General features: G+C 37.8%; 1 pseudogene; it reads left to right on the top strand.

Annotated features, from left to right (window-relative positions):
* The first annotated feature begins 559 nt into the window (after positions 1-559).
* On the top strand, positions 560-24,888 carry LOC103929385 (annotated as a pseudogene).
* The last annotated feature ends 1,488 nt before the right edge of the window (positions 24,889-26,376 follow it).

The following is a 26,376-nucleotide window of genomic DNA, read 5'->3' as shown; positions in this document are numbered from 1 at the left end:
CTTGGGGATTGCCTAGTCTGGATGCCCCTTTCAAACCTGCTAACATACAATGATGAGAACATACTTGACTCAATATGTTAGTCCCGGATAGAAGTAGTCGTACTCAAGGTTAGAGTTCAAAGCCACCTTTGAATGATTTCTAGATCGCTATTTCGACTACTCCCTCGAATGGCGTAGAGCCAGGTTTGAATGTTATAAACCCATAACTTTGCTAATTGTATAAACTTTATTAGCCCTATCTTTATTTTGAATTCTTTATGAGAATTGAGAAATAGGTGGGTTTAAGTCTAGAATATAAGAATTACATGGGCCTTTTTGAAAAAGGGCGGTGCTATCGACAAATTCATTTTTACTTTCCACAAACTCGTGTTAATTATTTTTGGCATTTTGGTTGAATGAATTGACACATTAATAAGGAGTGTGTGGAAGGTAAAATAGGTGTGAACGGCACTCTTTGTAAAATAATAAGAAATTTTTTTATCAGGAAGTCCACTGAGCGCTTCCTGTATATACACAACCCTCGGAAAGCTAGCTGCACTGCAAATTAACAAAGAACAATATGGCTTCTATACCTGGAATTCTTACTGAATGGCCATGGAAACCTCTTGGAAACTTGAAGGTTTCTCACCTAATTACTTCCCATATTTTCTTTTGTGCGTTCCTATAAATATATATGACATGTCTAACTACATGCTAGCATACTATGCACATGCATGTTTACACCTTACTGCATGCATATATACTCGCAATGTTTTTGTGTCAAGCTACATGCTAATCTGTAGAGTAACTATACATTGTTAGGGTTCGGTAATCGATGATTCTAGATCATCAGCATCATCATACTATATTTCTACTTGGATTATATTTTGCTGCACTAATTACTTCTACTGTCATTTACACTAGGGTTGCAGTACCTGATTTTGGTTCCTTGGGTCATTCACAGCACATTGTTGTTCATTGTGAATGATGGAAAAGATAGAGATTCAACTTACTTGCTCATGTTTCCGCTTATGCTTTGGAGGATGATCCACAACCAGATATGGATCACTCCTTCCCGATATCGAACCGCCAAAGGCAATGGTTGAATTGTTGACAAGGGTCTTGAATTTGATCAGGTTGACAGAGAAAAAAATTGGTCAGTGCATTTCAATCTACGTATATTGTATTTTAAATATTTTTGTTTTCAAAGTGCTAAATTGTGCTCCATAAATCAGATATTTTTTCTTATCTAAACCTGTGTCTTGGATAAATTTTCTTTCGAACTTTTGGTTAAGCATATAGAACACTCGTCATTGTATATTGCTTTTGATCTCAAAGGGTTAAAGAAACTGATTCCTATTAAATGGATATGATCTAAATTGGTGTTTTCAAGTGTTAAATTGTCGTCCATAAATCAGATATTTTTCTCATTCAAAGTGTTCCAAGCCAATTCTTGGTGCGTTCTTGTCCTTTTTTCTCTTAGTACTGTTCTCTTTTAAAGAAAAACCACATTTTTATCTTTTCCTGGTACTATTCACTACACCTTTATTTGTCATTTTTCATTAAAACTAAAGTTTTTTTGGACTTTTCGTTAGTTTTTTTTTTATTTTTTATTTTATTTGTTGCAAAATTTTTTGATCAATTTTTTTTTAATTTAATAATATGTTAACTGAAGTTTCAAAGTTTAAGTTTAATTTGGTGCATTTTCTAATTCTTCCTATCTAACTTTTTGAGATCCTTTCATTTTGTCTGATGCCTTGGAATTTGAAAGTCCCTCACCCAAACATATCATTTCCATAAGGACCTCAACCACCCCCCACCCCGCGCCACACCCCCCCCCCCAACCGGGGGGCAAAAAAAAAAAAAGACCAAATTGGGGGTGGAAAATGAATTACTCAAAAAAAAAAAAAAAAAAAAAGGTAGGATTAGGAGGGCGAAGTTTCATTCATGTCTAATCCCCTTAAAATTGAAAAATAATTTTACTCTACTTCCATCCAGCACCTAACCCTATTTGTTTACAGGGATGACCAAATATTGTTCAATGGAGGTTTGTCATACCTCGTTAACAGGATGTTTTCAGGTGCTCAAAATTTGCCACTTTGGAGGACAGATGGGGTTATTTTTACAATTCTGCTTCATGCTGGTCCAGTGGAGTAACTCTACTATTACTCTCGCTGCCATTCTCATCACCATTCCTCAATCGTTACTGAGCCTATTACTTGTAAGACTGGCACTATATTTTGTTATCTTTGTTTTTTGTTAATTTTGAGCTGCTATTATTGACTTAATTTTTTGTTGTATCTATGTATCTATGTAATCATATTTTTGCAGCTGTGATTCACCCATTTGCGGAGCAAGTAGTATATTCCATGATATTCTCAATGCGAATTCTAGCAACTGTCTTCATGGGAACAGTTTCTGTCACATCCATTGCTGGTTATATTACTTACATCGACTTCATGAATAACATGGGACACTGCAATTTTGAGCTCATTCCGAACAGCCTCTTTTTTCGCTTTCCTCCTCTCAAGTATCTCATGTACACCTCTGCGCCTTTTGATCGACCTGAACAACATATACGGATCCCCTCAACCCCTTTTTTCATTACTAATGGAATATCCTTCACTATTTTACTAAAAATGGAACGAAATGATCTTGTTTTGTTCTTGTTCGAGAACTTTAGCTAACTTAAGAAATAGACGGATTTGGATCATTGAAATTAGATGTGAAGTGGGCTCTACAACAAGTCCCCATTTTTACCCAAAAATTGAGGATTCCTGCGTATAAAGGTCCTGCATACACACACACACACACACACACACACACACACACACACATATATATATATATATTATACACACATATATTAATGTTTGTATTAGATAAAAAAAACTATCCATATTCATAGGTAGTATATGTAGTGAAGTATACCAATTCAAAAGCTCTTTCATCCTAATTAATATTGTGCATAAAAACTGAGCTTACTTGCTTGTTGTTTAGGATAACTGAATAAGATGACTTTTCAGAGTCTAATTTCTTCTACCCTAAAAGAACGAGTCCAATTTCTTCAAATAAATAATATAATTAAAGAAAGGGTTTTTTTATTAGCACCCCACTTAGTTTGGAATAAACCCCACATGATATTTTATTACTAAATAATTTATATACCACAATATGCAATTACTATTTAGGCCATATATGAATTAAAAAACAAAATTATTTTCTGAATACAACCCAAATATTTGTCAATATGTATTCTAAGATTGTTTTCTTTCAAGCTCTTGAAAATACTCTCAATTCCATTATAAAACAAAACCCTAACTAAAAGCACAACATAGTTAATGAAAAAAAGAGGTTAATTTTGACAAATGAAACATGAAATCAATGTTTTGGAGGCTTCAACGTCGTCCGTAGCTCTGTCACTTGGGTATTGACTACAACATCTATATCATTTGTAACTTCGACATTGATTCCAACATCTATATCACCTGTAAGTTTGAAACTAAGATGTCATCTCCAACTTTTGTATTATTAGAATTTAACAAAAAAAAAAAAAATGCATGTGCTTATATATTTCTTCATAAATACATCTCTTGACATACAGTTTCCATTGCATGAAAATCATTTAAAATCTCTAATTGATATGCAAAGGGGCTTTTGGGTGGAGCTTTAGCTACAGGCATGAATTGTAACATTAAAATTTCTTTTTTGATCCTATAGTTGCCCAGAAATATTCAAACATAAAATAAGTAAGAAAGACAATATGGGCATATACTTCTTCTCATAACGTGATCCGCATATCTGAGAAATCTATGACTCTCTTCTCCCCCAAAACTCTAGCAAGTTCTTTGCAGAAAAACAAAACACCAAAAACTATTTGAATAATGTAATTAACGAAGAGTTTGATTGTAGGGTTTAAGTAGGGTGTGAGGTGTATGTAGAGGGGTGTGGGGGTGTAAGGGTAGTATTGGAAAATAAGTTGGGTGTATTAAGATAAATTTTTAGTTAAAAAGTAGATTTAGGGTGTATTAAATATGTGGAATGTAGTCAACAAAATATAAGGTGTTAATAAAACAAGCCTTAAAGAAAAAAAGGCAAACTTCTTTCGTTCGATTTTTATGAAGGTGAGAGCTAGCTATCATTGGTGATTGTGATACTATGTCAAGGTATATTCAACCTAGGCCTGGCAATTTCTGACACGACCCGATAACCCGACACGACACGACACGAAATTAACAGGTGTTTGGGTCGACACGATAACGAATCGGGTCTTATCGGGTAACCCGATAAGCACCTGTTAAGATAACGGGTTGGTTCGGGTATACACGTGGGTAACACGATACACGATAAGCAGAATATTATTTTTATAATTTTATAACCCTAAAAAATATTGTAATAATTATATACATTAATTTTACAATTTTATATCCCTAAAAATTATAATAAATATATATATATATATATTAAATTAACTATAAAATTTATAATAATTATAATAATTATATATACTATAATAATTATATATACTATAATAATTATACCCCCAAAATATTAAGTCTATCTATAATAATTATATATATATATATTAAATTTTATAAAAACTATAATAATTATTAATTAATAATTTAATATGCATGATCATGCATTGCATATTTGCATGATTTTGCATCCATTGAAATTTGATGCGTCAGATGTGATTTGTTTCCATTCAAATTTCAATAATCAATTTTTTGCCATTGCCATTTGCCAACTTGCCGCCCTTTTTGAAAAAAAAAATGGAGGGAAAATGAAAATGTTAAGAAAAGTTGAAAATAAAACAAAAAAGTGAGAGAATTAGGGAAAGATGTTGGAGGGAAAAGTGAAAATGATAAGAAAAAGTTGAAAAGGTAACAAAAAAGAGAGGGAAAAATGAAAATTAATAAAAGTGGTAAGAATTTTTTTTTTTTTTAAATTATTAACTTTTTATCACACACATTACTGTCATGACATATCTCACTATTTTTATAATGACACACGTGATACGTGATGTATGTATTATTCCGTGTACCAGTCAATTATAATTTATACGTACAAAATAAATAGATTTAAATCTACTTAATAAATATATATATATACACACACACACACGGAACTTGATTGATGGCATACGAATTCTCCAGAACTAATTTCAACGATCCCAACCGTCAAACTTGTTTGTATATGCTTTGAGATCACATCAACAAAAAATCATAAAAAATAAACATTTAGAGATCAAGTAACGGGACAAAGCTTTTCAACGGTTATAAACGAAAAATCACGATTTAACGGTTATTTTAACTCTGATTTTGATGATTTTTTATAACTACACTCCTTGACCCTATATGAATACAATGAATGAATTCGATCTTCAATTTAAAATATTTACACAAGTGGATACCACAAAATCTTATGTTATGCTTAATGAAAGTATAAATAAACTCTAAGTGTTAGTCAATCTATCGTTTTTCGAATTCTCCAAAACTAATTTCAATGATCCAAACCATCAAAATTGTTTGTATATGCTTGGAGATCACATCAGCAAAAAATCACAAAAAAAAAACATTCAGAGATCAAGTAACGGGACAAAGCTTTTCAACGGTTATAAACAAAAAATCACGATTTAACGGTTATTTTAACTCTGATTTTGATGATTTTTTATAACTACACTCCTTGACCCTATATGAATACAATGAATGAATTCGATCTTCAATTTAAAATATTTACACAAGTGGATACCACAAAATCTTATGTTATACTTAATGAAAGTATAAATAAACTCTAAGTGTTAGTCAATCTATCGTTTTACGAATTCTCCAAAACTAATTTCAATGATCTAAACCGTCAAAATTGTTTGTATATGCTTGGAGATCACATCAGCAAAAAATCACAAAAAAAAAAACATTCAGAGATCAAGTAACAGGACAAAGCTTTTCAACGGTTATAAACGAAAAATCACGATTTAACGGTTATTTTAACTCTGATTTTGATGATTTTTTTATAACTACACTCCTTGACCCTATATGAATACAATGAATGAATTCGATCTTCAATTTAAAATATTTACACAAGTGGATACCACAAAATCTTATGTTATACTTAATGAAAGTATAAATAAACTCTAAGTGTTAGTCAATCTATCGTTTTACGAATTCTCCAAAACTAATTTCAACGATCCAAACCGTCAAAATTGTTTGTATATGCTTGGAGATCACATCAGCAAAAAATCACAAAAAAAAACATTCAGAGATTAAGTAACGGGACAAAGCTTTTCAACGGTTATAAACGAAAAAGCACGATTTAACGGTTATTTTAACTCCGATTTTGATGATTTTTTATAACTACACTCCTTGACCCTATATGAATACAATGAATGAATTCGATTTTCAATTTAAAATATTTACACAAGTGGATACCACAAAATCTTATGTTATACTTAATGAAAGTATAAATAAACTCTAAGTGTTAGTCAATCAATCGTTTTACGAATTCTCCAAAACTAATTTCAACGATCCAAACTGTCAAAATTGTTTGTATATGCTTAGAGATCACATCAGCAAAAAATCACAAAAAAAAAAACATTCAGAGATTAAGTAACGGGACAAAGCTTTTCAACGGTTATAAACGAAAAATCACGATTTAACGGTTATTTTAACTCCGATTTTGATGATTTTTTATAACTACACTCCTTGACCCTATATGAATACAATGAATGAATTCGATCTTCAATTTAAAATATTTACACAAGTGGATACCACAAAATCTTATGTTATACTTAATGAAAGTATAAATAAACTCTAAGTGTTAGTCAATCTATCATTTTACGAATTCTCCAAAACTAATTTCAACGATCCAAACCATCAAAATTGTTTGTATATGCTTGGAGATCACATCAGCAAAAAATCACACAAAAAAAACATTCAGAGATCAAGTAACGGAACAAAGCTTTTCAACGGTTATAAACGAAAAATCACGATTTAACGGTTATTTTAACTCCGATTTTGACGATTTTTTATAACTGCACTCCTTGACCCTATATGAATACAATGAATTAATTCGATCTTCAATTTAAAATATTTACACAAGTGGATACCACAAAATCTTATGTTATACTTAATGAAAGTATAAATAAACTCTAAGTGTTAGTCAATCTATCGTTTTACGAATTCTCCAAAACTAATTTCAACGATCCAAACCGTCAAAATTGTTTTTATATGCTTGGAGATCACATCAGCAAAAAATCACAAAAAAAAAACATTCAGAGATCAAGTAACGGGACAAAGCTTTTCAACGGTTATAAACGAAAAATCACAATTTAACGGTTATTTTAACTCCGATTTTAATGATTTTTTATAACTACACTCCTTGACCCTATATGATGCATGCTTTTTTATGATGTAGGATTTTGATAATAATTATGATGGTTCAAGTTCGATTGAAAAAAATGAATTGCAGAAGTATTTGGAGGATAAAAGAATAGATAGAAAAGTAGACATAGATGTTCTTTCTTGGTGGCAAATGGAGCGTTTTCATTATCCGATACTTTCTCAGTTAGCACGAGATGTGTTAACGATTCCCATTTCAACTGTTGCATCATAATATGCATTTAGTATTGGGGGTAGAGTACTAGATCAATATCGTAGTTCATTATTACCAGAAACAGTTCAAGCTTTGTTGTGCACACGAGATTGGCTATTTGGAAAAGGAGGTAATATATTTTTATATGGTATAGTATTATTATTTTATTTCTTTTCATAATTATTTTGTTTAACTTTTCATAATTGAATGATTTGTAATGTTTGCTTTTTCTATACTTAGTTTATGCGGAAGAGAGTTCTGACGTGAAAAATCTTACTGAAAACATCTTCAACATAACTCTTGAAGGCAATAGATCAAGCCAAAGTTCCAATACAATTTCATGATGTTCGATGTAAATTGAAGATTTTGTAAATGGAGGTGTAAACTTTTAAGAAAGACTTACAATCTTAAAAACAAAAACTCTTTATCCTTGCACATTTAATATTTGTAATAGATTAGTAGTGTATGTATTATTTTTTTATTAGGCTTTTATTTTCGAGTGTAGATATAGTACTTGAACGAGAAATGTTTTAATGTTTTCAAGTAATATTTATGTCGCAATGTGTGGTATGTGCAAATTTAAAAAAAATATATATTTTCCTTAACGGGTCATAACGGGTCGGGTCACTTTACCTGTTGGGTAAAGTGACACGACCTGTTAAGGACCCGTTAAGATAACGGGTGTGACACGACACGACCCGTTAAGATAACAGGTGTTACACGAAAACGACACGAACACGACAGACACGACCCGTTTGCCAGGCCTAATTCAACCCAAAAGCTTAGGCTGGTTGGTGATAAGACCCAGAAAGTATATATAAATGTATAAAACACGTGTGTAGCTTAACAATGCAAACAACTAGTGCCAATCAACAGTTAATTTGAAGATTTACTTGATTCCAACTCTTAATTTATGTTGCGTTGATTAATTCTAACTCTTAATCGAACAAAAAATTATTGAATTTATTCTCTTAAGTGACTTGATAGAAACTTAAGACCTTTATTATATACGAATTATATAATTAATGTAGTTATAAATTGCGTACAGATTCCACTCTTTGCATCACACACAATTCCGAACCAATTACTCTTTCTTCATGCCAATCTACGATTACATATATGGTACAATGGACAAATCTACTGATGCCCTCTATGAATCTTCACTGAAAAGAGGAGAGGAATTGCCAGATGTCGTGCATCTAACTCATCTAACGACACCTGAGTCCATCTATCATTTACCGTTAGGGTTTGCTTCGTTGGCCTCTAGGCCCCACAAATCAACATGGTATAAGTGGTTGATGTGGCCTGTGACATTTCTGTACATGATACTAACTCGAATATATGGCCGTCCGTTTGTGGTTGAGCGGCAGTTCTTTAACAAGCTCACATTACAAACTTGGGTTATACCCAGATACACTACGCAGGTGAGAACCATTTTCTTTTCTCTACTAAAAGCATACTTCTTTATTGGTATGATTGAGCTTTGTTTGTACATATTACTGCAGTACTACCTGCAATTGCAAAATGGATGCTGAGAAAAAGGGTGTCAAAGTTATAAGTCTCGGCCTCTTGAATCAGGTCATTCTCTACCTACCAATATCTGAGTATGTTATGGTCATGGTCTCATCGAGTTTGTATCTGAATTGCACTTTATAGTCTTAAAATTTTAGTCTTTATGATCCCAAGGATGTCCACTCTGGTACATATTTTGCGAAGGACAATACTTGCACAGTTGCACCCTGCGGGGGTGCACCACTTTGTCCACTTGCGATTAACATATTTTCACAATAAAATTTTTAGAAAGAGAACATTTTATTTTCTTAGTCATCAGTTTAATAATTTATATATCAAATAAATGGACAAGTCACTATAAATATGTTACTACATACCATCATCTAATTGTTTGACATGTATGGATGACTAACTAATTTTTGAATTGATTGATTTCTTGTACATATGATCATGAAATAATGATTTTAAAAAATAAACGATTTTGATTATAAAATTTGTACATTAAAAATACGTTATTCGCAAAAAAAAATGAATAAAGTCCCAATAAAAGGAACTCTTTAATTTTATATACTAGACCTCTTTTTATATTTATTAACAGTATGCCAAGTGAAGGTGTGCACAAAAAGATGAGTCTAGTATACCAAGTGAAAAGAAAAGTCAACTTATTTTTTTCTCCGAAAAAAATGAAGTTCCAACCTAGTACCTAACTAAAATTTTCTGTAATCTTATATTAAAAAATTCTCAGAAACATTCAGAACACCAAAAATTGCTCTCTCTTAATTAGACATTGATACAAATGATAAACACAATGAGAAGAAGTGCACTGGTACAAATTCTACCTAGTTAGCTACTAGGTATATATTCAATGGTTTTACATACTAAACACCTCTTAGTGCATGATTAATCTCTCACTATTTTCTGATTGCAAACTCTTGCAAGCAGGGTGAGGAGCTGAACGGATAGGGTGGTCTCTATGTTCGCAGGCATCCCCATCTCAAACTCAAGGTGGTGGATGGAAGTAGCTTAGCAGTTGCTGTAATCCTAAACAGCATTCCAAGAGGGACAACCCAAGTTGTTCTTACAGGCAACGTCACAAAGCTTGCTTATGCCATTGCCTTTGCTTTGAGCCAGAAGGATTCCAGGTGTGTGTGTGTGTGTGTATATATATGTGTGTGTGTGTTATATTTTTCATATGTATCAAATACATACGTCATGGCTATAGCTCCCCTTTAAGAATAGAAAAACCTCTGTAGTAGAATTGTCATACAATGCCACTTCATCGTGCTAGACAGTGACAGTTTTGGGCATGTGCAATAGGTGCCCCTGTATAGGGCCCCAATTCTAAAGGCCCCCCTGATATCATGTACATTTGTGCCAACTTAGTTTGTGGCAAAACATAAAAACAAAAATAAAATAAAAAAAAAAAACAAAACAAAATCTTCATCTTTGGAAAATTTTCTGGGTAATTGCATGTGAATAAGAGAAATATGGCGTCCATATGCATAAGAGAAATCACGTTTATATTTTTAGTTTGGTTCTGCCAGCTTTGCTCTAGATTTTGTTTTTCATTATTTTTGTTGACTTGAATTATAACTCTAGTAATAATACTCCATTTAGATCATTTATTAAAACAACTATAGACATATATACAAGGCTCATTTACTATCTTCCGCATAGAGCCCTAAAATCTCTAGTCGACCCTGGTGTTAGATGTAATACAACTTGTTAGAAGGTATTTTTTTATTTTTGATATAATTATATATTCACACTAAGGGATGAAGAGAATAAATACTTTTGTTTGTTAAGTAATGCTACATATGAGGATGCAAATTTCTTCTTCCTTGATCTTGGACAAAATTGCACCTACAAAACAAATAACACCTTAGGTCAAGGCCAAGAGCCTCACGCGCCCACGATGAATTAGGGGGGGAGGGGGGGCTTTGGCCGAAGAACCTCCGATGCCAAAGTTAGAATTTAGAGAGAAAAGTGTTTGAGAGTTTTGGAGAATTTTAGCAAGATTATTGGCCTAGCTTTTTAGAGAAAATAGGGTCATATATATAGGGAATGGAAGTGGCCATTTAGGTATTTTTTGGGTGTAAATTGGTGATTAATGGATTAATTAGGAATTAATCCATTAATTAGCCAATTAACCTCCACTTAAATGGAATGTTATGTAGGTTATAAAATAATTACCTAAGATGAGGATGGATGAGAATATGTTTGAATTGATTACCTATTTTGGACACTTTTGACTTGATTGACGGACGATTGTCCACTGCTCGCGCGTAGGAATCCCGGTATGCCTCAAGGTTATTTTTGTCCTCTTTTACCTAAAAATCCACGTGTCGCCTTGTGATTATTTTTGGCTCCACAAATGCCCCCACACCTGTTGGGCTGCTCGTAGAAAAGGACAGCAGGTGTAGAGATCTTCTTGCTCTAGGAAACTTAGGATTGCTTCCTGTTTTGATGTAGATTCCCTCTTTAATATGAAATTAGATCCTTCTAGGAAAGGGAAATAAATTTTTCTCAAAGCCTATTTAAGTCCACCTTAAGTGGGTTATTAAATCAACTTTGGAGAGTAATTTATTCTACCCTACAAGAGAGAGAGCTTAGAGGATATTTATTCCCCCTCCTTTAGCAATCTTCTACATCTTGCCCATGCAAATGACCGTCTTTCGTTGTTTTCTTCGTCTTCTCTGTGCCGCACCAGTGTAATAAAAACTTAATTTCTTCTTGTCTTCTTCATGGATAGTGCTGTCATGGGGCAGCCGTCGAGGTGGTGCGGCATGTCGGTTGGCAAGGGCTAGGAATCGACTCGACATGGGCCGATGAGGTGTTATGGCAGGGACGACTGCCTTAGGGTGCTTGGCATGGCTAGACCAAAAGGCAGTTTGTGCGGCTGTGGTCACAGATTATGGCGTTGGGGCGCAGTGGCGAGTCGCGTGGCTCATGTCCTTTGGGTTCTTAGACCTGACATGGGTCAGGCTATCGATTGAGAGAGATGAAAAGGTCGAAGGCCTCATGGGCTGCTGAAATGTTGGGTATGCAGGCCTCCTGCCTACTAGTCTAAGAGAAAAAATGAGGAAAAAGCCAGTAGGGTTGAGTTCCTTTGTTGAGTGACGTGAATATCGTTGGCTGCTTAGTTTTCTTCGCTGGGAGAAATGTGGGTTGCTTTCTGGAAAGAAGGTAAAGAGAACCAAGGCAGATACTTTGGCTTGTCTGATCACTAGCTATCATGGAGCCTATTATGAATGAAGGTGGAAAGAAGAGATTTTCCCCGTCTGCTCAAGAGATACTGGTTAAGAAAAAACTGAAGACTTCCTCCGCTGCTCGTGAGGGTCCACCTGCTGTCGAAAGGCCTATGATTGACATGACTTCTTCCAATGGGAAGAAAAATAAGGCTGCTAGATCTGAGCCTGTGGCACCTGCTATGTCGAGAATGGCTAATTCAATTGTTGATAGTATTGCTCAGTGTAGAGATCTTGTCATGCCCCTAGTGCCGAGGTCTATGCCAACATGTCCGTTGGGAACTAAGTCCGGTTCTCATTCGGAAAGGCTTGCTATTATGAAAAGTGATAAGGTGGACTCTACTGCTAAAGTGGCGCTAAGGCCCACTCCCTCTGCTGCTGAGATAGATTTGTCTGCTGGGAATGAGGAGACTGCTTGCGTGGGCAGCTGTGAGAAATCCACTAAGCCTGCTTCTAGGGAGGCTACTGTGATATGTGTGCTCTTGAAATCAGATCTGCTTGAAAACATGGACAATTATGCCAAATTTTTTGATGGCGTTAGAAAGGTTTGTTTGCCCAAGTTCTTTTTTGAAGCACACGACCCAATATAGAAGGATTGCTCTACTTGCTATGATGCATATAAAGCAAGGCTGCTAAGGAGGTGGTGAAGACTATGGTAGCTGAAGATTATTCCTTGTCCGAGGAGATCAAGAGGTTGGACTCTGAGCTCATTGCTTTAAAGGGGTCTAATATTTCTACCCTCACTTCTCTACAGCTTGAGACCGTTTGCCAAAAGATCGTTGTCTTGAAGACTAAGCTTGACGCGATCCAAGTTAAGTATGAAAATGCAGAGAAGGAGATTGGATGTTACGTACCTCAGATTCAAGATCTTGAGTTTGCAGTTTCTGAGCTTCATTTCGTTGCTTATGCAAAGGATGAAAAGTTGCTTGTTGCTTATAATCAAGTGATCCACTTCAAGAGAATCGTCGATAAACTCGAACCCTAAGTGTTGGAACTTCAAGGTGTACTGAAGATTAATGAAAGTTTGAAGAAGGAAGTGGATAAGCTACATCGCTTTCGTGTTGGTCTGCTCGAGAAGAATGAACAGCTAAAGGGTGAGAATGATGAGCTCGAGGTTTCGAGATCTTTTTTATTTCTCCGGAAGACTTGCTAGCTTTTACTTTTGAAGCTTCCATTGGTGAAGTAGTTGAAAAGGTTGGTGCCCAAGTTAAGGCAGTCGGGGGTGAAACGCTGGATGATGATGCTGCTAAGAGCGTTGCTGCTGTTGAAGGTGTGGTAACCGAGTAGTCATAGGATGTTCAAGCTGCTGAAGTGTAGTCTTTTAGGTAGCCTTTAGGATTTTCTTTGTTTTTCCCTGTAGCTCTTGTTTTGCTTGAACTCATTCGGCCTTTGCTAGTTGTTTATAAACATCATTCCTTCGTTTTTTTTTTTTCATCTTTGCTTCTTTTGTGCATGCCCTAACCTTTAGATTTTATAAACCAATGGCAAGCGTGCTACTTTTCTATAAGCAGACAGGCCTGCGTAGTCTATGCAGCCGTATGTGTTGGTATAGAACTTTGCAAAGTTGTTAGCCATAGGGTTGGCAGTCGGATGCCTTACTTACAAAAGTAGACAAATCTGCGTAACCACTAGGTTGTTAACCTTGTGTGGTTGTATCAGTCTAGCATGGCTTTACTACTCGAAGGGCAAGCTGTAGGCAGTCTTTTGGAAACTGTAGGTTACCTTAGTGCACTCGGTAGCAGTTTTAGGGTTCCAGGGCAGCTGTCCATCGAATGTACTGCGTAATGTGCCTCCTCCCTCTCTAGGGCCCGGTTCCTCATGGATTAGGCCAAGATACCCAAAATCCTTCAATTAGCTAGGCCTTGAAAAAGACCATTGTGGCTACTTTTAGGAATCTCGGCTGAAGCCATTGTGCATCTAGTTATACTAGGGTAGCCAGGCTCATCCACTTCTGGATATTCGAAGTGTAAAGTTTATCCTCCCGTTTTGGAAAGCTGACCCATGTGGGTGTCGGGGAATTGGTTTATCCTCTCACACTAGAGAGCATAGTTGGTCCCTTCTGGGGCACAATTCCTGCGATGAGTCTCTATGAAGGGCGCGGTCTTCTTTTGAAGTGCATGAGTGATCAGTTGTTGTAAGCATGCAACCGAGCCAAATTGTGATTACTTCTGAATTCCTCATTGAAAAACGAGCAAAACGAATGAGAACTTAGCTGTAAGGTAGGAACTGCTTAACAACTAGATAATCCTCGGCTTGTGAGGTGGTCCCCGTTGAGTTGCTTGAGTCTTCGAGCTTTGATGTAGTGGGAGGTCACACATGGTACTTCCTCAGACTGTAGGCGCCTCACTGCTTTTCGATCCTTTTGTCGTTTCATGGTGGCGAGGATGTAATTACTCTTGCTGCCTACTCTGCTGATTTTGTACGGACCTTCCCAGATGGGATCCATCTTTTTGGAGCCTTCTTTGTGGGCAATGATGAAGGCTTAGATCTTCGGGCTGGAATTGCAGGATCTTGGCCCTTTTGGTGTAGCTAGAGATGAGCTACTGCTAGTAAGCTATGATGCAAGTGATGGTCTACTCGCGCTTCTCTTCTGTCAGATCTAAGATTGTGGCCATCTCCTTACTGTTCTGCTCAATGCTTGGTAGTAGAGCGGTGATACTTGACTTGATGACATTGGGATGAATGATTGCTTCTGAGCCAAATGCCAAAAAGAGGAGTCTCACCGGTTGCTAGTCTTTTGGTGGTGCGTATGCCTGTAGACATCTGGGGAGTTCATCTGGCCATTTTCCTTTCTTGTTGGTGAGGTATTTCTTGAGTCAATCGAGGATCATCTTGTTGGATGCTTCGGCCCGCCTATTGCCTTGAGGATATCTCGGCGTGGACATGTGCTGCTTAATGTCATACTTTTGGAAGAACTTCGCCATACCTTTGCCCACCAATTGTAGGCTATTATTAGTGACGATGGACTATAAGATGCCAAATCGGCAAATGATGTTCTTCCATATGAAATGCTCTATGTTTGTTTGAGTCGTGGTTATCTTGGGTTCTACTTCTACCCATTTGGTGAAGTAGTCAGTTGCCACGATCATCATGCCTCTGCACCCAGTAGTAGGCGGCATAAGTCCTACCAGGTCGATTGCCCATTATATGAACGGCCAATGACTGGTATGCGAGTGTAGCTTGCTGGCAGGCAGTGCTGGTATCAGCTTGTAGCGCTGGCAACAGTCGTACTTTTGTACTAACTTCTTAGCATCTTGGTGCATGGTAAGGAGTCGTGGAGCTAGGGCCATGTTACGCATAGCAGAAGATGCTCAACTGCCGATATTGGACCATTCTAGAGCTAAGTTATGGAGCAAGGGTCAGGTAGGGCTGTGTGACGTGCAGCATAAGGTAGTGCTCAACTGCAACTACCGGTACATGTTGCTCCTATGTAGAATCTTTTGGGGCGACGAAGACAAAACTTGCTTTCGAGTGTGTCCGTCCAATGTTCTTCTGCCCTTGGAGTGTATTTTGGGCCGAGTTGTTACGTTTGTCAGAAAACTTTGCATCCGACAGGGTCTACGACTTTATCCTCGCGCGTTTGGATTGGGCGGAATAATGAGTCATGAGGATGACTATGTGCGTTTGAAGGTAAAACTTAAGTTTTCGGGTTGCAACAACTATCGCCAAAGTTAGCTTTTGAATTTTTTATAGCATTGATGAGAGCTTTTAAACTATGAAATACAAGTAATCGAGCCCCCAGCTCTTCTCGTATGATGGTAGAGCTTATTGCTGCTTTAGATACCATCAAACATGTGAATCAGTCCTCCTCTGCTTCTGGTTTGGATAGTAGGGAGGTAATGTCGAGTACTTCTTCAAGTCCTTGAATGTGCATTGGTGAACCTCGTCCCAAAGTGCATGTTTCTTTGCTAGAGCAAAAGAGTCTGCCAGAGTTAGATCTTCTTTCATGATTAATTTTTCGAATAGCAGATGGTCCGCTGGAAGTCCTTTTTGGAAGGCTGCTCTAGCTATCAAGTCGTTGTATCCAACTATCCTTGCCTTCTCTGCTTTGAACCTCTTCACATAGTCACGAAGCGATTTTTTTAGGTTTTTCTTGACGTTAAACAAATGGTTGAACTTTTTTTTGATCGAGCGATATGATGAATATTCTTTGGTGAAAACCAAAGAAAGTTCGTAGAAACTCCAGATGGATTATGGCGGTAGGGTGTAGAACCAATCTTGAACCTCGCTTTGGACAGTGGTGACAAATATCTTGCACATGAGATTGTCGTTGTTTTGATAGAGGATCATTGCGTTTCAGTAGTTCTTTAAAAGTCTCTCCGGGTCTTCATACCCTTTAAAAGATGTGAAATATGGCATGCTAAACTCGCATGGAGGCTCTGCCTACTCGATCTCATTTGTGAAGGGTGACCTACTTTTGTTGGTCATGTTCCGTCGCAGTGCCTCGTCGGTGACCTCTTTGCATTAAAAATCACACAATCACTTAGTTAAGAGTCTCTTTACTTCTTCCTGCATTTGTCTTTGTTGGGGTAGTGGAGCTATCGGCTGCCCCCAACCACGGCTTACTAGTCTAGGCTGCTCTCCTATGTGTTTAGCTTATTTATGCATGGATGCGGTGAATATGATACGTTCCTAGTAGGTAAGTGAGTTCTTCGCAGGCTGCCGGTTGAACTTGAGCCGGATTGAGTGATTGTTTCTCTCTGTCCGTCGTTCTGCTTACTCCGATGTGAGGTAGAAGATGCTTCTCGCGGGCTTAGTCGTGAATGAACATTTCGCCTGGAAAGCTACTCATGTTGACTATCGGAGTATGACCCTAACCATGAATATATGCTCGTCTGTGGGCCCAGTCGAGAATGCACACTCCTCTGCGCACTAAGACGGGAGTATACACTATCTTGGGGACCCAATCGGGAGTATATGTTGCCCGAATGCTCGGTCCGTGACTGGTCGAGTGGCTGCTTACCGGGACACTGCTGGAGAGGTTCTTCGTCTGCCCTTGTTCTACTTTGGGACACCTTGTCTAGAGCACATTGTATCTCGGTGCGCTGCAAGAGCTAGTTCACCACTACTGTGCAAGGGCGATCATTAACTATATGACTTGTCGAGACAAGTGTCGTTTTCCATTTGGGTTGGAAAAGTTTGGAAGGAATGTATCTCCTTGAGCAGTGGAAATGCGGTAGATTCCGGGCACGAGATTTAAGTTGGGAAATGTCAAATCCACAGAAAAATGTGGTGAAAATGCTTCTGGTTCGATCATCAGCTCGGAAATTTGGAGCCAGGATGGTTGAACTAATCTTGGACCAATTTGGGCTACTAGGAAGGCCACGGGAGCAGCCTGTGCCACGGGAGTGGGCTGCTCGGCGAGAGCAGGCTGTGCCATGAGAGTGGGTTGCTTGGCGGGAACAGGCTGGGTCATGGGAATGGTCTGCTTGGCGTGTGGCACACGTGAGTGTGAGGCTTGGGCTCGGGCCTGTGCAAGTTTGGATGGCACGGCTTGGGCCATGGTGGAACCTCGTAGTGGTGGTGTCACTCTGCCTATGACCACATTTAGCCTCGCGGATCACCGCGGTCCCATTTCTTGGGTATTGGAATTTTCACTTGTGGAATTTTCTAAATTTCTAGCCATTATTTCCTCTTTTACGTTTTATCAAAGAATCTTTGCAAATAAAAAATTCTAATAATAAGAATGTATGAAAAATACAAAGGGACTAGAAAATAGAAAAAATAGAGAAAAAACCTTTTTACGCCAGAGTCTTCTACGAGTATAGATCTCAGCTCTCAATAAAAGCACCAATTTGTGGATGCAAATTTCTACTTCCTTGATCTTGGACAAAATTGCACCTACAAAACAAATAACACCTTAGGTCAAGGCCAAGAGCCTCACGCATCCAAGATGAATGAGGGGGGGCTTTGGCCGAAGAACCTCCGATGCCAAAGTTAGAATTTAGAAAGAAAAGTGTTTGAGAGTTTTGGAGAATTTTAGCAAGAGTATTGGCCTAGCTTTTTAGAGAAAATAGGGTCATATATATAGGGAATGGAAGTGGCCATTTAGGTATTTTTTTGGGTGTAAATTGTGGTTAAATTGGTGATTAATGGATTAATTAGGAATTAATCCATTAATTAGCAAATTAACCTCCACTTAAATGGAATGTTATGTAGGTTATAAAATAATTACCTAAGATGAGGATGGATGAGAATATCTTTGAATTGGTTACCTATTTTGGACACTTTTGACTTGATCGATGGATGATTGTCCACTACTCGCGCGTAGGAATCCCGGTATGCCTCAAGGGTATTTTTGTCCTCTTTTACCCAAAAATCCACGTGTCACCTTGTGATTATTTTTAGCTCCACAACATACACCAATATTATTGTTAGTATTTACATCGGCTCTCTTACACAATGCAGGAATTCATGAGAGTATAAAATTACGTAGAACCCATACAAGATTCATACAATGTGAAAGTTGGGGTAGGAATTGAGATAAGCCTTGGCGTGTCTGGCATTGATTATTTTAGACATGGAACTTCTACTTAAATCATACTTATTTCAGGTAGCCACTTTACACCAAGCTGAGTATTTGAAGCTCACCAAATCGTTAAATGCCACTAAAAGTTGTTTGGTTCTTGGAGAAAGTTGTGGACCCAAGGTATCAATTATCATTTGCAAATATTTATACTTCACCCCTTGTGTAGAATAACCTTTATATTTTACGTTGACCTGTTATTGACATTCTAAAAACGTCATTATAAAGTCTACTTTAGTGAAACAGTTAACAAGTAGATGATGTAGGACGTCTATTTTAGAGGACTATTGTATATTGGTATATATGCTAACTGAAATGTTTCAGATTTGGTTAGTGGGAGATGAATTTACTGATAAAGAACAGATGAATGCACCAAAAGGAACATTATTTGTTCCCTTCTCCCAACTGCCACCAAAAGAATTGCGAAAAGACTGCTTCTACCACTACACTCCAGCAATGAAGATTCCCACATCTATGGAGAATGTTCACTCTTGTGAGGCAAGCAATTAACTGATAACCAAACATGATAGGCTTTATTTTTTATTTTTTATTTTATTTTCTTTATCCCATTTTTCCTATTCAATAGACAGTAAGATTTGTAAACTAATATAGACAGAAATATAGAGAGAGAAAGTCGAGAGAATTTAGAGAGAGAGAAGTATAGAAACTGTAATCTTCAGTATATTTTCTTAACCTCCAAGCTAGTACATCTTTCTGTATTTATACATCTCAGCCTTCTTAACAAACTAACAACTTAACTAACTCTCTAATCTCCATACATGTGTCAACATCCTAGCCCTTCATTATAATCCCTATCATCCCCCCACAAGCGCATGTTTGGAGGATACTAACATGAGATTGGTACAATGAAAGCGAAACAAAGGGGCACTGAGGCCTTTGGTTAAAACATCAGCAAACTGTTTTTTGGAGGATACAAACTGCACCAATAGCTTGTGTTGGGCAACCCTCTCCCGCACAAAGTGCACATCAATTTCAATGTGTTTGGTCCGTTGATGTTGAACTGGGTTGAAAGACAAGGCAATAGCAGAAAGGTTGTCACAAAACAGCACAGGTGTCGCAGAAATGGGAATATGCAGGAAAGTAAGAATCTGTGGAATCCAGTCCAGTTCAGCTGCCGTGGTAGATAACGCACGATATTCCGCCTCAGTTGAGGATCGTGAAACTGTTTGTTGCTTCTTGGATGACCAGGAGATAGGGTTATTGCCTAAGAACACAGCCAGACCAGTTGTGGACCGGCGATCATTGGGATCCCCCGCCCAATCAGCATCGCTAAACGCATGTAAAGTCAAATCACCCTTAGAGTAGTTGATACCCAACTCCATTGTGCCTTTCAAATAGCGCAAAATCCTTTTGACAGCAGTGAAATGAGATACCATCGGATTCTGCATGAACTGGCAAACTTGGTGCACAGAAAAGGCAATATCCGGCCTGGTAAATGTAAGGTATTGAAGTGCGCCCACTACACTTCTATACATGGTAGGATTAGCATATGGTACCCCATCATCCGTGAGTAATCGGGTGTATGGAAGGCAGGGTGTATCACACGGCTTGGACTCAAGCATTTCTGTTTTAGCAAGCAAATCCTGCACATATTTCTGTTGTGACAGAAACAGACCGGTTGGGGTTTTAGAAATCTGAATGCCCAGAAAGAAGTGAAGGGGACCTAAGTCCTTGATATCAAATTTAGAAGTTAAATCCCGAATCACTTGTTGGATCTCAGGAAGATCACTGCCTGTGAGGATAATGTCATCAACATAGAGCAACAATATCACAGTATGGGCACCAACAGTCTTCACAAATAAGGAGGAATCAGAGTAAGTGTTATGAAATCCCAACCGAGGCAAGAAAGAAGTGAACCTTTCATTCCATGCCCTGGGTGCCTGCTTCAAGCCATAAAGAGATTTATGTAACTTGCAGACCAAAGACAGATTCTGAGGATCCTCAAATCCAGGTGGCTGTGCCATGTATACTTCTTCTTGCAGAATGCCATGAAGAAAGGCATTCTTGACATCGAGTTGATGGAGTGACCAATTGAAATGTGCAGCAAGAGCTAAAACAATCCTCACTGTGGTGGGTTTGACAACTGGGCTAAACGTTTCACTGTAATCAAGACCCGGTTCTTGACTAAAGCCTTTGTCAACTAACCGAGCTTTGTGCCTTGCTATGGACCCATCTGAATGCCTTTTGATTTTGAAGATCCATTTACAGCCCACTAAGTTTTTATTGGCTGGTAAAGAGACTAAACTCCATGTCCCTTGCTTATGTAGAGCACTGATCTCATCCTTCATTGCTGCAGACCACACTGAACTCTTAAGAGCAGATTTATATGAGGCCGGTTCACTTAGGGACAGATCAATATCATTAGAGGTCTCAAGAGTGGAAAGGAACACCTTCTTCTTTATAATACCACTCTTACTTCGAGTTTGCATCGGATGTAAGTTGAACTGCGGGATAGAGGAAACCACGTGTACAATATCTGGACTATGATCAGGAGCCACAGGGATGGGAGATGTGGCTGAAACGGCACTAGTAATGGATTGAGGTATCGAGGAAGACACAACAGATGGTGGACTGGGGGATGGTGCAGAGGGACTTGAAGAGCTGGAATTAATAAGTGGAGAAAGAGATGTGACTATATTCTGAGATGAAAAAAGACCATCAAATGAGGCAGAGGATTTGGTTTGTGTTTGTGCCAAAAGAGTTGTATAAGGAAATTCATACTCATTAAACATCACATGTCTAGACACAAAGAATTTATGTTGAGACACAAGATAACAAATGTACCCTTTGTATTTGGAAGCATAACCCAAGAAGACACACTTGGTAGTCTTGGCTTGAAGTTTAGTGGAGTTATATGGGCGTAATAAAGGATAACAAGCACACCCAAAAATTCTCAAGTGAGTAATGACTGGGACAGCACCATATAGGACTTCAAAGGGAGACTTGTTAGACAATATAGGAGTAGGCATCCTATTAATAAGATAGAGAGCTGTTTGACATGCAAAAGACCAAAACTGGGAGGGTATTTTGGCTGTTTGTAACAGTGTGACTGTGGTTTCAATGAGATGTCTATGCTTGCGTTCAGCCATGCCATTTTGTTCAGGGGTGTAAGGGCATGATTTCTGATGGGAAATGCCTTTTTGTAAAAGAAAGGATTGAAGAGATTTGCTAATGTATTCACCACCTCCATCACTTTGCAAAACTTTGATACTTGCAGAAAATTGGGTGAGAACATAAGCATGAAACCCAACAAAAATGGCACAAAGATCAGATTTATTAACCAATGGGAAAATCCAGGAATACCTGGTACATTCATCAATGAAGACAACATAATACCTATACCCATCCACAGATTTACAAGGTGCAGGACCCCAAAGATCACTATGCACCACTTCAAATGGAATTACAGATTTATTGACACTGGAAGAAAAAGGTAGTTTGCAAAATTTTCCCTCTAAACAACTTTCACACATGACAGGACTAGAGTCTTTGGGAAACACAATATTAGACTTATGCAACATGAGAGATACAACAGAATTGGATGGATGTCCTAATCGATTGTGCCAGACATTAGAGTTAACAAGCTGACCAATGAAAGCTTTAGAAGGGACAGAACTGTGAGAAGTTGCAGGACAGACAGTGGCAGGGGAAGAAATGGGATAGAGTCCATTACTGCACAGCCCTTTGTATAGAATCCTCCCTGTGGCCTTGTCCTGAATCCAAAAACAGAAGGCATCGAAAATAAGCCAACAGTTATTGTCCAAACATATCCTATGGACCGAAAAAAGATTCTGTGTTAATTTGGGAACATATAACACAGATTTCAAGTGGATAGGATAAGCAGAAGGTTTAAGAACAGTGCTACCAATGTGAGATACATGCAAACCTTCACCATTTGCAGTTTGGATAACTTCATTAGTAGGATAAGAAGATGCCAGTGATAAGTTGGAGAGATCAGCAGTCATATGATTCGTGGCGCCAGAATCAGTGATCCACATTTGGGAATTAGAGGTAGAAGCAGGTGAAGGAGTTGATTGTGAGACCATAGTATGATAAGCATGCAGGGGAGCCTGTGAGTGAGTCCTTTGTGACGGATAGGCAGCAACTGGAGAGTACTGATACCCTTGCTGTGAAGAGGACGCCATCGGGGAATAGGCAGGATGAGCAGCAGCACCAATATAGTTGGGACCCTTCTCATTATAAAAACAGAACCATGTAGTGTGATTGAATCGGCCACAAATTTGACACCTTGACTTCTCAGGTGGAGCAGAAAGAATAGGCTGCTGTGTATTGGGAAATTGACCAAGAATACCAGGACTTGGAGTTTGAATGACATGTGTCTGAGTAGGCATATATTGTCGAGGTGAAAAAGTCCTGGTGTAGTGATTGAACCTGCCCTTGCCCTTGTTCTTATTAACAGTGAACGGCTTGAAACCACCAGGTACATAGCTTGGGTGAGAGGATCCTCTCGGAGGTGGAGTATTGGCAACCATGGCTGTCATAAATGGTGCATTGATAGTGGACTCGAGAATAGCTTCTTCAGCCAGTAATTGTGTCCGAAATTCCTTCAGAGAAATGACACTCTCACGTCCCCTTATCACAGTCCGAAAAGTATTGTACTCTGCGGGTAAACCATTGAGTGCAAGTATAGCAATGTCCTCATCCAGAAAATTAACCCCAGCAGCAGAAAGATAATCTCTGGCTTCCTTTATCTTCTGCAAATACTGAGTAATGGAATCAGAACCCTTCTTAATTGTTTGTAGATTCGATTTCATCTGAAAAATGCTAGTCTTCGAGACAGTGGAAAACTGCTCTTGTAATCGAATCCAGAGCTCTCGAGAACTATTACTCCCAATCGCACAAGACATGGCTACAGGACTCAAGGATGCAGTAAGTAATTGCATCAAGGCTTTATCATGCATCATCCAAACCAAATACTCATCACTATCAGTGGAAGACAACAAATTATCACCAGAATCGCTAGATATTGCGCTAAATCGAGCAGGACAGGGATGAGATCCATCAACAAACCCTAGAATTCCATTACTTTCAAGTAGTAATTTCATTTGAAAGTGCCAATTCAGATAATTCGAATCATCCAATTTAACACTCACAGATGTGGAAATCGATGACACCAATGCAGTTATCGGAGATTGAAGAAGCTGTAATTGAGAGGCAGTTACCATTTTTACACTCGTGCAGGTCGAAGACTGCTGAATTTGGCAGAAATGTTGCTGAGACCAAACACCAAACACTTGGAGTGCACGAATTGAAGAAGACGAATCGCAACCAGTAGTACAGTTGCAGAACCCTAGGGATGAAGATAAACCCTAGATTGCAGAGTAAACACAAAGAATTCAACCAGAAATAACCAGCAAGAAGCAGAAAGAGAGATGAAGGCGAAGAATCAGAGCTGCGGAAGACTTGGATCGAAGATCAAGCGTGAGCTTTCATGGCGATTGATACCATGTAAACTAATATAGACAGAAATATAGAGAGAGAAAGTCGAGAGAATTTAGAGAGAGAGAAGTATAGAAACTGTAATCTTCAGTATATTTTCTTAACCTCCAAGCTAGTACATCTTTCTGTATTTATACATCTCAGCCTTCTTAACAAACTAACAACTTAACTAACTCTCTAATCTCCATACAAGTGTCAACATCCTAGCCTTTCATTATAATCCCTATCAAGATTGACATATATTTTCATTAATGTTGTGATCACATAATTGGTTGCCAAGAAGGGTGATGAGTGCATGGCGTATAGCAGGCATAGTGCATGCCTTGGAAGGTTGCCACGAGCATGATTGTGGTTACCCCATGTCCAGCAATGACAAAATTTGGCTAGCAAGTCTTCGACATGGGTTTCAACCTCTACTAGTCAATGTTGGAGAACAAAAAAAATCCAAAAACATTATATAAAGGCTTTCTTGTCCTCGTGGATTTATGTTTGTTTGGCCAATTTGGTATTGTTGTGCTTCTACTATGCTATAAACATAATCAGGTGTAAAATAAAATAATTGGTTGTTTAATAAACCTTGTTTGTAACATTGTGAATATAAAAAAAAATATTAGTGTTAAGTAAAATATTATGTAGAAGTTTGTGGTTGTGTATAATGATCAAAAAGTACATAATGTAGCTTATCAACAATTGACATGATATCCGAGCCATTTCGTTTTATGCTACCGATTTCTTTTATGCTACGCTACTTAGCCGGGCAAAACCAATAAAATAAAGAAAAGCAACAAATCTATTCACTGAGCATAAAGGAGAGAGAAGGATTCCTAAAATAGTAAAACTAAAACAAGCGGCACAATATGTGACTCGCCCAAAACAATATTTTAGGATGTGCAGTATCTCGTTGGACAACTACACCAAACCGGCAAACCCTATTTTCATAGGTAGCAAGAATTGGGGGTTTAGTTGCTAAGGATATTCACGAGAATTTTTGGGGTGACGGGAACACACACCTCATCAGCGCAGGTGGTGTTCCCTTCCAATCCAATAACTCCTTATGCCCCACTAAGGCCAAATAGTTTTATCTTTTATAGAATAATGAATAAATGAATTTTTTTTTTTATTTTAAAAAAAAATAAGCCTCATTCTCGAGGCCCTTCCCCAACCTTCTAATCATATACCCCTTCAATTCCTCTCAGCCCTCAATAACCACCATCGCCGCGTGGGGTTCTGCTTCACCATGTCCTTGTCCCCTTATCATCCCACCTTTCTCCTAGTTATCAAGAACCAGCATCTTCAAATCATGATGATGAAGCAACATGACAGAAGAAGATGATGGTGCGCAATTGAGATTTTAGTTGTGTGATGAAGGGTTGGGTAGAGGACAAACATTTTGGCATAGGTGCCAATGACCCTTTAGTCAGAACATGCTTGTTAATTAAATATTAAGTTTTTTTAATTGCTTTAATAGTGGGCTAGACTGTTGGTGTAAATTCCGACTTAAATGCATAGATGCCAAGACCTTATTGGTGGAACTCTAAGTCAGCAAGAGTTCCCGGTACCTCAAAAATTTTCTTGATATTCACATCGCTGCATTGGAAGGTGGGGAGTAGGTATCCTATGGTGCAATGCCGCAACTGGTTAGGATGGGTGGGGTGGCCCGTTGGGTAGTGAGTCCCTAGGGAGGTGTTGAGTGCAAAGCACGGGTGTTCGGGTCTCGTAGTATGGTGGTTGGGGTTGAGGGGAGTGTATATTACTTGTAACTATCTATTTATATTATAGATTTTTATCTATTTATATTATAGATTTTTTTTTTTTTTTTTTGTAACGTACCCCTTTCATAATTAGTTGTATTCATTTATATCTTAAATATTTTCTCTTGAAATTTTTTTTAGTCTTCTTAAAACAGTTTAGGTTTTCGAACTTAGATCTAATTATTGCCTTTTTTTTAAATCATGGTTTATTAGCAAGAAAGTAGAAGCAACTTGGATTTTGTGCTTTTTTTTTATTTTTTATTTTTTATTTTTTTTGTTTTGTCAA

Source organism: the organism of the source record quoted next, unplaced genomic scaffold, assembly GCF_019419815.1.
Source record: "Pyrus x bretschneideri cultivar Hongxiangsu unplaced genomic scaffold, Pyrus_bretschneideri_v1 Contig122, whole genome shotgun sequence".
Taxonomy (NCBI): Eukaryota; Viridiplantae; Streptophyta; class Magnoliopsida; order Rosales; family Rosaceae; genus Pyrus; species Pyrus x bretschneideri.
This window is presented reverse-complemented; position numbering and strand designations above follow the sequence as displayed.